This window comes from Apodemus sylvaticus, chromosome 13 (genome assembly GCF_947179515.1).
Source record: "Apodemus sylvaticus chromosome 13, mApoSyl1.1, whole genome shotgun sequence".
NCBI lineage: Eukaryota > Metazoa > Chordata > Mammalia > Rodentia > Muridae > Apodemus > Apodemus sylvaticus.
The window spans coordinates 50101051-50118037 of NC_067484.1; positions in this window are offsets into that span (position 1 = coordinate 50101051).

Sequence of the window (16987 nt, forward strand, 5' to 3'; positions counted from 1 at the left end):
GCTAGTCAAATTCATAGTTGAGAGCAAACAGAATGAATATGTACATGCTTAGACTTCACCATTTTCTTTACAAGTACACAGTCCAGACCAAATGCAGGTAACACCTACATCTACCACAGACTTGCCCACAAGACAGCCTGATATAAATAATTCCTCATTGAGGCTCTCTTCCCAGGTGTTTCTATGTTGTCAAGTCAGCAATTAAAAATAACTACCACAGGTAACAAGCCAACCAACATACTGATCAAGTTTTACAGAAATACTTAGACCCTTTAATATGGGAGAGATACCTAAACAGTTAAGAGCATTCATTACTCTTGCAGAGGACCCAGCAATTTCTAGCAACCACATGGGGGCACAATATGGTCTGCACTACCAGTTCCAGTAATTTAATGCCCTCTCTGGCCTCTGTAGGCTCCTGAATGCACATGGAACATATAAACACGCATGCACATATGAGCTTGGAAATAAAACTAATATTATTTAAAAACTCCTGACACCATGAGTTGCATGTGGACCCTGAGCCCCATTATCTAGCTCTTCGATCTGAAAGAGCTGGACACCAAGAATGTCCTGCTTCCCAATGGAAACGTTTGGGGGCCCTAAAACCAACCATCTTGCAACCCTGCCCAACCAATCCCATCCTAGTCAGATCTGCCCTTCATCCTAGTCGGTGCATTTGGGACAACTGGGTCAGCCTGCAGAGGGGAATTGTATGCAGTCCCCTGAGCCCCATTGTCTTGGCTTGTTCTTTGGTCTGGAGGACCCTTGAGCATACTTCTCCATAGAAACCTTCTGGAGGCACAAAGACTAGGCAACATGGAACTCTGCTTCACCAATCCCATCCAGTCAGATCTGTACACCACAACAGTTGGATCCAACTGAAACACAACTTGAAGAGTGGGGTCTGCCTAGGGCACAGTCAGCAGTCCAGTATCCTGTCCTCCATTGTCTGGCCCACATCTCACCCCATCAGACTGAGAAGTCCTGCTCCCATCAGGATTAAAACCAGATGTCTAAAGGACAACACAATCAACAAGATCCAGGGCAATATGGCACTACCAGAGTCTATCTATCCTGCTACAATAAACACTGGATATCCTAATGAAACAAAATCACAAGAAAATGATCTTAAATCCAATCTTATAAAGATAGAGGCCTTTAAAGAGGACATGAATAAATCCCTTAAGGAAATGCAGGAAAATACATTCGAACAGGTAAAGGCATTAAAATAGGAAGCAAGTAAATATAAAGAAATACAGGAAAATGCACTCAAACAGGTGAGGGATATGAATAAAAGTGCCTGAGACATGAAAAAGTAAATAGAAGCAATAAAGAAAGCACAAACTGGGGAGATTGTGAAGATGAAATAGCCAGGAAAGAGAACAGGAACTACAGACAGAAGCATCACCAACAGAATACAGGAGATAGAAGAAAAAATCACAGGTGTAGAAGATACAATAGAAGAAACCAGTGAAAGAAAATGCAAACTCTAAAAAGTTCATGACATAAAACATCCAGGAAATTTGGATGAAAATGAGGAAACAGCATATCCAAATTTGTGGGACACTATGAAAGCAGTGGTCAGAGGAAAGTCCATAGCACAAAATGCCCTCATAAAAAACTTAGAGAGTTCTCATACTAACAGATTAAATGAACATTGGGAGTCTCTAGAAAATAAAAAAGAAACAAACACACCCAGGAGGAGTAGATGGTAACAAATAATAAAACTCAGGGCTGAAATCAATCAATTAGAAACAAAGAACAACACAAAGAATCAATGAAACCAAGGGCTGGTTCTTTGAGAAAATCAACAAGACACACAAACACTTCACTAAACTAACTAAAAGGAAGAGAGACAGTATGCAACTTAATGAAATCAAAGATGAAAGGGAGTCATAACAACAGATACTGAGGAAATACAAATAACTATTAGATGTTACTTCAAAAGCCTTTAGTGAACAAAATTGAAAAACCTAAATAAAATGGAAGGTTTTGCAGACAAATATCACTTATTAAAGTTAAATCACAACCAGGTAAACAAACTATCTAAATAGTTCTATACTCCTAAGGAAACATGAGCAGTCATTAGAAGTCTCTCTCTCTCTCTCTCTCTCTCTCTCTCTCTCTCTCTCTCTCTCTCACACACACACACACACACACACACACAAACTAAAATAAAATAAAATAAAATAAAATAAAATAAAATAAAATAAAAGCTCTGGAACAGATGGTTTTAGTGCAGAATTCCAGCATTCTACCAGACTTTAAAAGAAAAGCTAATACCAACACACTACTCAAAGTCTTCCACAAAATAGAAACAGAAGGAACATTGTCAGACTCATTCTATGAGGCCATAGTCACCCTGATACCTAGACCTCACAAAGACTCAGCAAAGAAAGAGAATTTCAGACCAATTTCCCTTATTAACACTGATGCAAAAATACTCAATAAAATACTCACAAGCAGAATCCAAGAGTATATCAATGACACCATCCACCAAGATCAAGTAGGTTTCATTCCAGGGATGCAGGGATGGTTTACCATATGAGAATCCATTGAGGTAATCCACCATATAAACAAGCTGAATGAAAACAAACAAACAAACAAACACATGACCATCTCAATAGATTCTGGAAAAGCATTTGTCAAAATACAACACTCTTTCATAATAAAAATCTTAGGGAGAGCACCGATACAAGGTAGATACCTAAATACAATAAAGGCAATATTCAGCAAGCCAATGGTCAAGATTAAGTTAAATGGAGAGAAACTTAAAGCATTTCATCTAAAAGCAAAGACACGACAAGGCTGTCCCCTATCTCTTCAATATAGTACTTGAAGTCTTACCTGGAACAATAAGACAGCTAAAGAGGATAAGGGGGATATAATCTAGAAAGTGTACTGCTATTTGCAGGTGACACTATAGTATATAAGTGACCCCAAAAATTTCTATTAGAGAATTCCTACAGCTGATAAACACTTTTAGCAAAGTGGCTGGATACAAAATGAACTCAAAGAAATGATTGTTCCTCCTCTACTCAAGTGATAAACAAGCTGAGAAACAATTTAGGGAGACAGTACCGTTCACAATAGCCATGGATAATATAAAATACATTGCTGTAACTCTACCCAAGCAAGGGAAAGTCTTGTATGGCAAGAACTTCTAGTTCTCTGAAGAAAGGAATTGAGGATGATTATCAGAAGATGGAATTATCTCCCTTGCTCATGAAGCAGTAGGATTAATATAGTAAAAACAACCATCCTAACAAAAGCAATCTACAGATTCAATGCAATCCCCATCAAAATTCCAACACAATTCTTTACGGATCTTGAAAGAACAATTCTCAACTTCATATGGGGAAATAATAAAACAAGATAGTTGACACAATCCTGAACAATAAAATCACCTCTGGATATTTCACTGTCCTGACTTCAAGCTAGACTACAGACCAATATTAATAAAAACTGCATGGTATTAATATAGAAATAGACATGTGGATCAATTGAATTGAATCAAAGACCCAGAAATAAACCAACATACCTGCTGATACTTGATTTTTGACAAAGAAACCAAAACCATACAATGAAAATGGGAGAGCATCTTCAAGAAATGGTGCTGGTCACCAGGATATCTGCATGCAGAAGAATGCGTTTAGATCCATATTTATCACCCTGGACAAAACTCAAGTCTAAATGGATCAAAGGACTTAATGTAAAAGCAAATGAACAAAACTAATAGAAAAGAAAATAGGTGATAGTCTTGAACTTGTCAGTACAGGAGACAACTTTCTGACCAGAACAATGGCTCAGGTACTCACGTTGAGAATTAATAAATGGAATCTCATTAAGCTGTAAGTCAAAAGATGCTTTCATCAGAAAAAGTTCACAGCCTGCAGATTGGGCAAATATCTTCATTAACCCTACATCTAACAGAGGGCTGTTATCCAAAACATATAAAGAACTCAAGAAGTTAGATATCAAAATACAAATAACCCAATTTAAAATTGGGGCACGGAGCTAAACTAAGAATTCTTAACCAAGTAATCTTAATAGCTGTAAACAACCTAAAGAACATTAGGGAAATGCAAATCAAAATGGCTCTAAGAGTCCACATTACAGCCTTCAGAATGCCTTAAGATTAAATACTCAAAGAATAGCACATGCTGGTGAGGTTGTGGAGCAAGGGAAACACTCTTTCACTAATGAGTAGGAGAGCAAATATGTACAACCACTCTGGAAATCAATTTGATGGTTTCTCAAAAGATTAGGAATAGTTCTACTTCAAGACCCAGCTATACCATTCCTAGGCACATACCCCAAGAGATGCTCCACCATCCCACAAAGACACTTGCTCAGCAGCTTTGTTCATAATAGCCAGAAACTAGAAAAAACTTATATGTCCCTCAACTAAAGAATCAATAAAGAAATGTGGTTTATTTTCACAATGGAATACTCAGCTATTAAAAAACAAGGGCATTATGAATTTCACAGGCATATAATGGAACTGGAAAATATCATCCTGAGTGAGTTAACTCAGACGCAAAAGGACTGGATAGTATGTACTCACTTTTAAGTGGATAGTAGCAATACTGTATAGGATAACCATGCTAGAATCAACAGGCCCAAAGAAGCCAAATAATAAGAAGGGCCCAAGAGAGGATGGTTGAATCTTTCTCGGGAGGATAAACAAAATAGATATTTGAGCTCAGAGGAAGGAGAAAACATGATGGAAGAGAGTATGGGGAGTTGAGCAGGGGGTGTTCATATGTAGGAAGGGAGAAAAGAGAGGGGTGGTATGTTGGGGGCAGCAATCTCTACCTGGTTTATGTCAGAGACCTGGGAAGGTGGGGAGGGAGCCCAAAAGGCCTATGGAGGCAACTCTGAGACTCCTAGCAGTGAGAGATATGAATCTTGAAGTAGTCACTCTCTATATGCAAGCAGGTCTTCCAATGGAGGCATAAAGACAGCAACCCACTTACAAGTGTCCTGCCTATAAGATGTGCAGGGACAAAGATCAAGCAGAGACTGAGGGAATGGCCAATCACTGACTATCCAAATTGAGATCCATCTCATAGGGAAGAACTAATCCCTGACATTATTAATGATATTCTATTATGGTTGTAGACAGGAACCTAGCACAACTTTCCTTTGAGAAGCTCCACCCAGTGGCCATGGAAATGTCTATTCCCAGCCAAGCATTAGATGGAGCTGGTAGGTCTGACTGAAGAGTTGAGAGAAGGATTAAGGAACCTGAAGAGGACAAGGACTCCACAGAAAGACCAACAGAGTCAACTAACCTGGACTCTTGGGGCTCCCAGAGTCTGAATCAACAATCAAAGAAGGAGCACAGGCTGGACCTAAGCTCCTTGCACATGTGTAGCAGATGAGCAGCTTGGTCTTCATGGGGGTTCCAGAACAACTGGAGCAGAGGCTGTCCCTGGGTCTGTTGCCTGCCTGCCTGTGGATCCTGTGCCCCTAAATGGACTGCTTTGTTTGGACTCGATGGGAGAGGATCCACCTAGTTGTTGGCATACAGCGACTTGATGGGGTCAGGTGGGGGAGGGGGAAGAAGGGTAGCAGGGATGTTGAGACCCAGAGTAAGGCCTTCCTTTCTAAAAAGAGAAGGAGAAGGTACAATGGGGGAAGTATTTGTATGGGAGCATACTGGGAGAAGAGGAAGGGCTGATATTAAATTGTAGTGTGAAAAAAATAAGTAAATTAAAAAGAAAGCCTCCTCTAGTGCATAAAACTCAAACATACACAATCTTGAGCCCTTCCTAAAAAGACTGACAGCTAAATTCTAGCAGTGATTGGGAATGAAGAAAATGCAAAAATAGTTACAGCAGCAAAGTTTAATTTTTTTTAAACAGGAAGCTGCAAGAAATAGAAGTTACATGAATTATCTTTAATAGAACCAAATACAAATAGGATGATAAAACTATAATAAATCTGGTAAAATGTGCAGAGGAAAGAAAGGGAAGACATAGTTTGAGGTTCTAATGTTTACATTTACATACTAAATTCAGTCAGAATTCTCTAAAGATCAAGGGTAAAGCTTTAAGAAAATAAAAGGAAGACTCAAATTTTAATGTTAGCATTAATGTCTCAGAAAGCTTCATTGGGAATGCCCAATGTTTAGCCATTCCTACAGTTTCTTCCTTTGGTTTTTCCCAATATTTAAAGATATAATTATCTCTTATATATGAGTAAGATATAATTATATCACATATATAATCATATATATATTATGTATATAATATATATAATTTCATACATATTACAAGTTATTGTGATATATTAGTTATAATTATATTATAATTATATTATAATTATATTTATATTATATATCTATATATTATATTATAATTTATTGCATTATAATTATATTATATTATATTATATTATATTATATTATATTATATTATATTATATTATATTGCATATTATATATTATAATATAATAATATATGATGTATAATAATTTTATTACAAATTAACAAAAGCAATTATAATTGTGCATTAAAAATATAAAAATATACATTTTTAGCTTTATTAAAATATTTTTTAAAAGATCAAGTTCAGGTTTCAAATAATGCTAACTTACAAGAATATAACTATCTGATTGTTATTGTTTTGAAATTTTGCTTATTTCTTTTAAATACACACAGAGAGAGAGAGAGAGAGAGAGAGAGAGAGAGAGAGAGAGAGAGAGAGAGAAGAGAAGGTATCTTTATGGGCCCCCAGTCTAACCTCAGATTTATGTCAGTCCTTCAGCAGAGTGCTAAGATTATAAGCACATACCATTATACTTAGGTATTCATATACTTTCTGGAACTGTTTATTTATAAAAGATATTATATATTAAATGTATGATTTTTAAAATTAAAATATTAAGTACAAGTTTTTAAACAATAAATTTGTCCTATTGACAATGTCCTTGGCCTACATAATTACAGAAGCTTTGTAATTTTATGAGGTCCAATTTGTCAATTCTTGATCTTAGAGCATATGCTATTGGTGTTCTGTGCAGGAACTTTTCCCCTGTGCCCATGTGTTCAAGGCTCTTCCCCAGTTTCCTTTCTAGTAGTTTCAGTGTGTCTTGTTTTATGTGGAGGTCCTTGATCCACTTGGACTTGAGTTTAATACAAGAGGATAAAAATGGATTGATTTGCATTCTTCTGCATGCTAGCCTCCAGTTGAACCAGCACCATTTGTTGAAAAGGCTATCTTTTTTCTACTAGATGATTTTAGCTCCTTTGTCAAAGATAAAGTGACCTTAGATGTGTGGGTTCAAAAGGAAACCAACAAATTGGCAAAAGATCTTTACCAATCCTACATGCGACAGAGAACTAATATCCAATATATACAAAGAAATCAAGAAGTTAGACTCTAGAGAGCCAAATAACCCTATTAAAAATGGGGCACAGAGCTAAACAAAGAATTTTTACCTGAAGAATATCGAATGGCTGAGAAGCACCTTAAGAAATGTTTAACATCCTTAGTCATCAGGGAAATGCAAATCAAAACAACCCTGAGATTTCACCTCACAACAGTCAGAATGGCTAAGATCAAAAACTCAGGAGACAGCAAGTACTGGCAAGGATGTGGAGAAAGAGGAACACTCCTCCATTGCTGGTGGGATTGCAAACTGGTACAACCACTCTGGAAATCAGTCTAGTGGTTTCTCAGAAAACTGGGCATGATACTACCAGAGGACCCCATTATACCACTCCTGGGCATATACCCAGAGGATTCCCCAGCATGTCATAAGGATACATACTCAACTATGTTCATAGAAGCCCTATTTTTAATAGCCAGAAGCTGGAAAGAACTCAGATGTCCCTCAACAGATGAATGGATACAGAAAATGTGGTATATTTACACTATGGAATACTATTCAGCTATTAAAAACAATGAATTCTTGAAATTCTTAGGCAAATGGGTGGAAGTGGAAAATATCATCCTAAGTGAGGTAACTCAATCACAAAAGAACACACATGGTATGCACTCACCAGAAGTTCAGAATACCCAAGACACAATTCACATATCAAATGATGCCCAAGAAGAAGGAATGAGAGGTCCCTGATCCTAGAAAGGCTCCATGCAGCAGTGTAGGGGAATACCAGGACAGGGAAGTAGGAGGTGGTTGATTGGGGAACACAGGGAGGAGAGAGGACTTATGGAACTTTTGGGGAGGGGGAACTGGGAAAGGGGGAAATAATTTGAAATGTAAATAACAAATATATCTAATTAAAGAAAGCAATAAGTGTATACCTTCAGAGATGGGGAGAGTCAGTTTCTTAACGGCGTGGCTCCTGATAGGTCTACCAAACTCCAGTGGGTGGCTGCACATGCAGAAGTATATGACCAACAAAAATTGGACCCAGAGGGTGATTATTAAATATGATATTAAATAAAATGGACGTGAGTCTATAAGGAGGAGTGAAGAGGTAAGATTGGAAGTGGGATGAGTTAGATGATGAATATGATCAAAAGACATGGATGAAATTCTCAAAGTATTAATAAAATACCATCCTAGAAGTAATATAAGGGAAATACACATAGTGTGATCATGGCCATAGCTATCACCTTAGAGACAAGTCAGTGGCTGAATGATTGGGAAATGGGTAAGTGAAGAAATTATATTGAGTACACTCAGTGATATGCCCACCTAAAACAGGAATTCTGGACCTTGTGAGGCAGCAAGCTAACCATACCAGGCTAAACTTTTAAAAAATGATCAGAAAAATAAGTATGAATGCAGCTTGAGTAATTTCTAGAAATAGAAAAGCAACAGAGTGCAATAAATAGGAACAATGGTGGAGGTGACTGTTTCCTCCTTCCCTGTATTTTGGTTGGGCTGATGATGACTTGGCCAGTGTTTGAGTGATATTTAGCAATGAGAAGACTTCACATTCATATTTAAGTGCTTAAAAATAGCTTTCTCAGACAATGTGAGAAACATGGAAGACTGTAAGACTATATGCTTTTGACTTGATATGGTCTCTGCTTTGAGGCTTTTGTTTAAGACTTAAGTGTGTGTCGTTAAAATGATTATTCATCAAAATATCTGAAAAGCAGGACAGATTTTAAAAGACCCCATATTCTTAGAGGTGACCACTATCATTAAGAAGAAACCAGAATGTCTGTCCCCTGCATAATGCTTGTACAAAGAACTTAGTAGTCATAGCAGGTCATTATCTACTCTGCTTTGAATATTGAACTCTGTTTTGTTAAAGCTGAATACAACCTATTATTTCTCACAAAAGAGTGAAGCTCTTAGCTACACACTATCCTTCAGTTTTGTTGTTGTTATTGTTTAATATTATAAGTGGGTTTTCTTTCAGAAGCAAAAACAATCCTTCCAGTGGTGCTACATGAACAATGGGTACTATTGACTTCACTTCTCTGCAGCTGGCAATGTTATATTAAAGCATTGCTGAGTCGTTTATCACCCTATGATAAAATGCATCGATAGCTGCTATCAGATTGCAAGCTTTGCAGGTGGGCAGCTCCATGCCCACGAGAATATAAGCTTACAATTCGTGAGGAGTGGGAAGAGAAATGAGACTGAAAGTGACTGCTGTGCCCCCATTGTATTTACTTAGAGGGAAGGAAAGTAGAAAGGTAAGCTAGTGGGTGAAGGTTTTATCAATGTGTGTATATGTGTGATTAATGTAGAGGATGCTGTCAGGTGTTCTTCTGTAAATGGTCTCGTGGATCTATTCCTATAAAATGCAGCAAACCAGAAATGACATTTTTCAACAAGCCTTATGTGTGTCACCTTCCTGCTTTACCAAGGCAGCCTTGGTAAGTGATAGCAGAAGCAGGGGAGCATAGAGACGTGCTGAGGGTGTGTGCTTCACATCCAACAGAAAAGGTCTTAGAACCTATCTTACTCCAATTGTTGCTTTATTCTTTAGCCCATGTGGTGGTAGACAGGCTTTTTCAACCATGTCATCTTACTTCCAATTCCATATGCCTCAGGGAGAACAAAATTTCTGAAACTCAACTGTTCAGAGTGCAGTGTAGCTATGTAGGAGCAAGCTGAAAACTATTTTACAAAAAGGAAAGGTTGCTTGCAATTGGGTTTTAATTTTCTATTTGCTTCCTAGAATGCTCATTAAGACAGGAACTTTGATTAACCATTCCAAGGCAGTTTTCCGAGCAAATGAGAGGTTCTCCAAAGAGTGCAGAGTAAAACTGCAGTGACTTTTATCATGCAAAAGAATACTTATGAAAATGTTATTGGCACGAGTATCTAAATACACCAATTAGACTAAAAATAAACATTGGAGTTGGAATAAAGACCCTGTTAAGCAAGAACAAAAATTACAGGAAACTCATTTATTTGGAATCATTCATATATATATATATGTATGTGTGTCAGTATACCTGTATTCTACTCTTACAGAAAGAGAACAACAGCACATCTAGCTTAAATCTATATGGAATCTCAAACTAAAAAAAAAAAAAAAGAAAACAAAAACAAAAAACAGAGTCAAACAAATCCTCAGCAGTCACATCCACAAAGATCACCTTCCATTCTTTTTTTTTCTTTTTAAATTTTTTTTAATATTTTTATTTTCTATATTCTTTGTTTACATTCCAAATGATTTCCCCTTTCCTGGATCCTGGATCCCCCCTCCCCATATGTCCCATAAACCTTCTTCTCTCCATTCTTCTGTAAGATGAATAGTGAAGTTCATGGTTGATGTCATTTCTTTCAGAACTGTTGCACCTTCATCACACTCAGTCTCTTGGGAACTGAGTGGCTATTTAGCCAATCATTGATGTTGGAGCCACATGACTCAGGCTTATTTTTCTGTTTAAGAACATATCAATGGTTCTTTATCAAGAACCAAGTAGCAAGGTTGGGGAAAAGTGACATTTCAAGTGGATTCATATTGAAAAAATATTTTTATCAAGAAGACAAAATTGCAAATTAAGAGAACACTCAGTGAATTAGATGCTGAGGGAAGACTCCTTTATGAGGAATAATTGTAGCTCAAAACTCTGAAAACAAAAATGAGAGGGTTCTTGAATACAGTGTGGCATCATTAATACCAGATACCTGCTGTATGTATGTACTATGTATGACAAAGTTTTATCCTGTAGTGAATAAAAAAAAAAAACAAAAGAGATATATGTGTTCAAATATTCCTACAGCTTTCCATTCTTTCTGGGAACGAGTTGGCACTTTAAAATAGAATGGTGGCTTCTATCTTTCTATCGGGTATCGAGCCAAGAATGAATTCATGATGAAGGTCACAATACCCAGTCCCAGACACTATGTCCACACAGGTTTCATGTCATTTATAAACCAACCATGATTGGTGCTCTGGTCCATTCCTCTCACATGACACATCACTGGCTTCCTTGCAGAGAATGGCTTGGTCTTACACTTGCTGCTGCCATTTGAAACCTTAACCAACTGTTAGCTTGTTTTGAGACATTCATAAATACTTCCCCATCAAGCTGACAAGGGCAGAAAATTTCCAAGTTGCATACGTATAAACCTTGAAAATCAACAATCATTTGAATGCTCTGATATGAAGTAATCATTTTCTCATCAAGCCTCAGAAAGCAGTAGGTTAGGAAAGAAGCAAAACATATGGGGAATGTCATTCATATTCACAACATCTAAATGTTGAAAGGTCAGAGCTGCCCAATTTCTCCCAGCCTTTCACCTCACCCCTGTGGCTTTGAAAGCCCTGGGCTTTGAAATCCTTAACTAACCCTGAAGAGCCCATTCTCTTTGGTAGAAAGTGCTTCTCTGGGCTTTCTCAATGCCTGCTTTTTGCTGCACAAAGACGCCTGACTGAATGCATAAATGTGTAACAGGGCCAGATCTAGAAAAGTTCTCTCAACCCTTTAGTAACATCTGAGAGTGAACATTTCCAAGGCCATTCTACCTACATTAATTCTCAACATTATGTTAGAATTCAGTGAACATAAAGTATTATTTTCCACATTCATTCCATTGTATAAATGGAAATTACTAATTATTAATGAAAAAGTTGTTATGCCAATCTCTCTATAAGTAAGAGTCTCACACACCTGAACAATCACAATGGCCCTTTATGTCAGATGGTGCCGACACCACAAGTTCAACTTAATAGAAACCATTTAGGTTCAAGGGTACAGTGCTATTGCTATGAAAGGAGACCACCCTTACACAGGCCCATTTTGCACTCCAATGCTTCCATTGTCAAAATCATATAATAGGATAAGGGTTGGATTGAAAGAGAGTGGGGGAGGAGTGGGCAAGAGGAGAGCCAAGACTCTTCTGTTCTTAGCAAGAAAATACGATCACATATAAAATTAACTCATTTTCTTCCAGACACAGAAAGCACTCCATGGTCTCAAGCTCCTGGTCCAATGTCACTGGTGTTGTTCAGGAAAGACAGCAGAGTTCTATATGCCAACTAGCTGTTGTCCCAGGAGGCTTTACAAGCTGACTTAACTCCTTCATTCTCCCCTAAATATACCTTCTCTTGTCCTTATTCAGTGGGTCTTTTCTCTCCCTATGAAGTCAAGAGACAATCCAGACACCCATGCTTTAGCCTCTACACACTCATGTTAAGTTGCACCGCCATCTCCTCTGTTTCTTCCTCTTCCTCCTCCTCCTCTTCCTCCTCCTCCTCTTCCTTCTTCTCCTTCTCCTCCTCTTCCTCCTTCCCTCCCCTACCCCCACACATACATCCTTTCCCCACCTCATGTTCCTTCTGCCCAAGGCTTCTGTTCTCCTGGTATATTACTGGAAAGGTCAGCATATATTAGGGATGGAAACAGAATCTGAACTAAAATACTTTACTAGAGAGTTACAATAGAAAGTGTCTGAGAGAACAACTTCAGAGAAGCATAGGTTTAGTAGACTGGTCATGACACAGGCTTAAGTCTATGCTCATCTTTGGTCCATTGCTGGGGACTTCTTGGAAGGTAAAACATCATGGAGGCAAGAACATGCTTAAGTCTGACCATTCAAGGCTCTAAAGTCTAATAGACCCTTAGCCATGCACCCCCTCCATACTGGTTCACACCTCTTCAGCTATAACCCTTTTCTCCTCCTTCTCCCTATTCTTTCTTCAGGCTCCCATAGTCCCCTTATTTTTCTCTTGTTAATTCCAGTACATTTCTTATTCTATCAGAGGTTACACATTATTTAGTGCATTACCTGTTTTCTCAGTTATAACCATTACATTGGACTATTAAAACAGTGGTGACTGGACGAGAGAAATAGCTCAGTCCATGCCCTGCCAGCATCATGACTGAAGTTCAATCCCTCAGAACCCAAATTTAAAAAGATGAGTGTGGAGGTAGACAGGTGTAACCTCACCACTGCTACAGAGACAAAGATAGAAGGTTCCCTGGGGCTCACTGGCCAGCCAGACTTAGGCTAATTGGTGTGTTCTGTGAGCTAATGAGGAACCCTGTCTCAAAAACCAGGGTAGAGAAATGGGAAGATGTCTCAGGAGGTAAAAGTGTTTGTCACTCAAGACTGATGATCTGGGTTCAGAAACTGGGAACTCAAATGAAAAGCCGGAGGAAGTTTTAAATGTACACATGATTCTAGCATGCCTGTGGTGAGAAGAGAAGCAGAAATGAGAGAACTTCCAGGAAGTTCATGGGCCAACTGGCCTGGAGGACACAGCACACCATGTATAAACTAGAATCCCCCTGCCTCAACACAAAGGTGGAAGTTTAGAATCATATCTACAAAACTATTTTCTCCCCTCACTTGTACACCATGGCAAAAGCATCCTTGCCCCCCCCCCTCTCTCTCACACACACACACACACTTAAAAAGAGGTATGCCTACAATTTCCTACTCCCTTGCTTCAAATGATACCTTTTACTAATGGGAGAAGTGGGGCAAAACCAATCACCTCGTTCCACATTTATGAAGTATTTGGCATACATTAGAGAATATAATCAATTCTTGCTATCTGTAGTAACGGTATTCTATAAAGTTAGCTAAGATGCTGAATCAGAAAATACTGAAACCTTGTTCCTGAGAAACACAAGATTAGTTTCCTTCTTGCCCTTGCTTGTAATATATCTGACAACAGACCAACATATAACCCTGATAGGTTTTTGCTTAATTTAATGTCCAGCATTTATCGATTGCTTGTTTATTCATTTTGCCTGGGGTGGAGCAAGAAATACAATGATACATATGTGGAGGTCAGAACACCACTTTTGGGAGTTTTCTATATCTACCATGTGGGTCCCGGGGACTGAACTCAGGTTGTTAAGCACAGGAGCAAACACTCACAGTCATCTGTGTGTGTCTACCCTGCTTTGTGTGGTTTTCCCCTCTTATAGGCATCTATATTTACTCACAATTAGTAACACCCTAATTTGCCATTGTACAGAGCTTATCTAACACATGTAATTTCCTCCACAAAGTAGCTCATGGCCTTTATGAGCTTAGGACCACAAGATAGCACTTTAACATTGTATATAAATGCCATGTTAGACACTGAAATCCCCAAGAAAATCACCAAGACTGCCAGTAAGTAGAACACAAAGAACATTTAGTTATAACATGAAATTTGAAGTAGGAGATCGATCATTGCTTAGTATGATGTGTAGAAATGTGTGAGGCAACTCAAACTTGTCTTCATTCTGCCTGTGCCCATGAGTGCCTGCAACAGGAAAGTGGCTTGGAGGCTGCACATAATTTTTAGAGAAGGAATATGCAAATACAGAGCCCGGAAGTAACAAAGGTCAGCTATAGTGCCTTTGCACTGACATGGTGCCATTTCTGTCTCAACTGAAATTTTGATTCTTCAGATTATTAATGAGATGTATTGCAGAAAATAATTGACTTGCTATGTTTTATTTCCTTACTTAAGACAGTTCATAGAAAAGAATGAGATAGTTTGGGTTATTTTTGTAAGAAAGCAGTTGCCATTTTGGATTATAAAACACTATTTGCTGTTATATTAAGACTAAAGACAGAAGATGAGGCATGGAGTTTGTTTCAGAAATTAGCAGTGGAACAAAATTCCTAAGGTTGATGACTTTATAACGTAAAAGCTGTTTATTTACCTCTAGTTTGAAAGTCAAAAACTACAAGTGATTAAAACACTGAGAAAGGATTATGGACAATGGAAAATGTAAGAGGCAAGAGCTCCCTTTATATGGAAAAAAAAGTAACATATAGGATAAGGGCCTTGAATCTTTTTAAGGACATATTCTAATTGACCTAATTCCACTAGACCCAGTCTCACAAAGGTTCCACGATACTCCCAACACTACCTCACCATGAACCAAATTTCCAAAATCTGAACTTGTGAAGACAAAGTTAAAACCACATCCAACTCATAACAACCACCAAAGGTGTGGGGTCCAGTGGCCCCCTTAAGCCTGTAGACTTCACAAAGATGATGAGCTAAACCTCTTCCCTGAATACCTTAAATGTTTGAAAATAAAAGAAGTGGGGCACCACAACAATATGGCGCGACAAGCAAAGGTCACATGAAGAAAGAGAAGCCTCAATAAGGCAGAACCGAAACCTTAGGTGAGGTACATTTTAAAATAGAAGACACTATTAATCTTAAAATAAAAAATGTAAAAGATCTTTAAAATAGAAGGCCTTAGAAACATTTTTATGCTTAGAAATGAACTGACCTGGTTTGAAGGCAGTTTTAGAGCCATGGTGTAGAAAAAGATGGAGTCTCTGTGTTCAGAAGAAGTTGGCAAGGATACAGAACAAAGGCCAGATATCTGTAATGTGTCATGGAGATGAAAAGACATCGAAAACACAACAGTAGCTGGAAGCTCCCATATTTTCACTTAAGCCGCATGGCCTACTTTGATATCATTTGTAATTCCCTCCGGAAATCTCAGATCCCAAATCTCCAATTCAAATGAATACAAACTAAAATTTTACTCAGGTAACAATGCAATTATAGCCACACACAAAAGCAAAACAGCATTAATTATGTTGGCAATAATTGAGTAAAAGGACATGTAGTTTTGCCTCAAAGTGCCAGGTGAATTCACAAAATGGTTTAGTTTCACTTAAGACACCACCATTTCTGGAACTGCTAACAAACTTACAGAGACATTCTCCTTTGTTTAGTTCAACGATCTTAAAAATTCTCTTTCCAGTGTACTGTCATTATATAATGACAAATACCAAAGTTTGCAATTTTTAAAGATAAATTTTTAAAAAGTACTTCTTTTACATTATACATTGTACATTATATCTCAGATTCAATGTTAATGGTTTTATATTCTAAGAATATTTTTTATATCATGTGTCCATGTTGACAGGAACCACAAAAGGTTACAGGGATATAATAATGGTTATGTCTATTTTTTTCAAATAGAATTTTAAAGTAAACTGGGCACACCTTCCTTTTTCCCATCAGTTACTCAAAACAGAAATTAAAGGAGGTTTTAATGTAAAAGGGTTTTTTTTTTTACATTTTTTTCTTTATTGATATATTTTTTTATTTACATTTCAAATGATTTCCCCTTTTCTGGGTCCCTACTCCCCACAAGTCCCATAAGCCCTCTTCCCTCCCCCTGTTCTTCCATCTATCCCTTCCCACTTCCCTGTTCTGGTATTCCCCTATACTGTTGCACTGAGTCTTTCCAGAACCAAGGGCCACTCCTCCATTCTTTTTGGACATCATTTAATATGTGGATTATGTCTTGGGTATTCAAAGTTTCTAAGCTAATATCCACTTATCAGGGAGTGCATATCATGATTGATCTTTTGAGACTGTGTTACCTCACTTAGTATGATGTTCTCCAGCTCCATCCATTTGTCTACGAATTTCATGAATTCATTGTTTCTAATGGCTGAATAGTACTCCATTGTATAAATATACCACATTTTTTGTATCCGTTCCTCTGTTGAAGGACACCTGGGTTCTTTCCAGCTTCTGGCTACTACAAATAGGGCTGCAATGAACATAGTGGAGCATGTATCCTTATTGCATGCTGAAGAATCCTCTGGGTATAT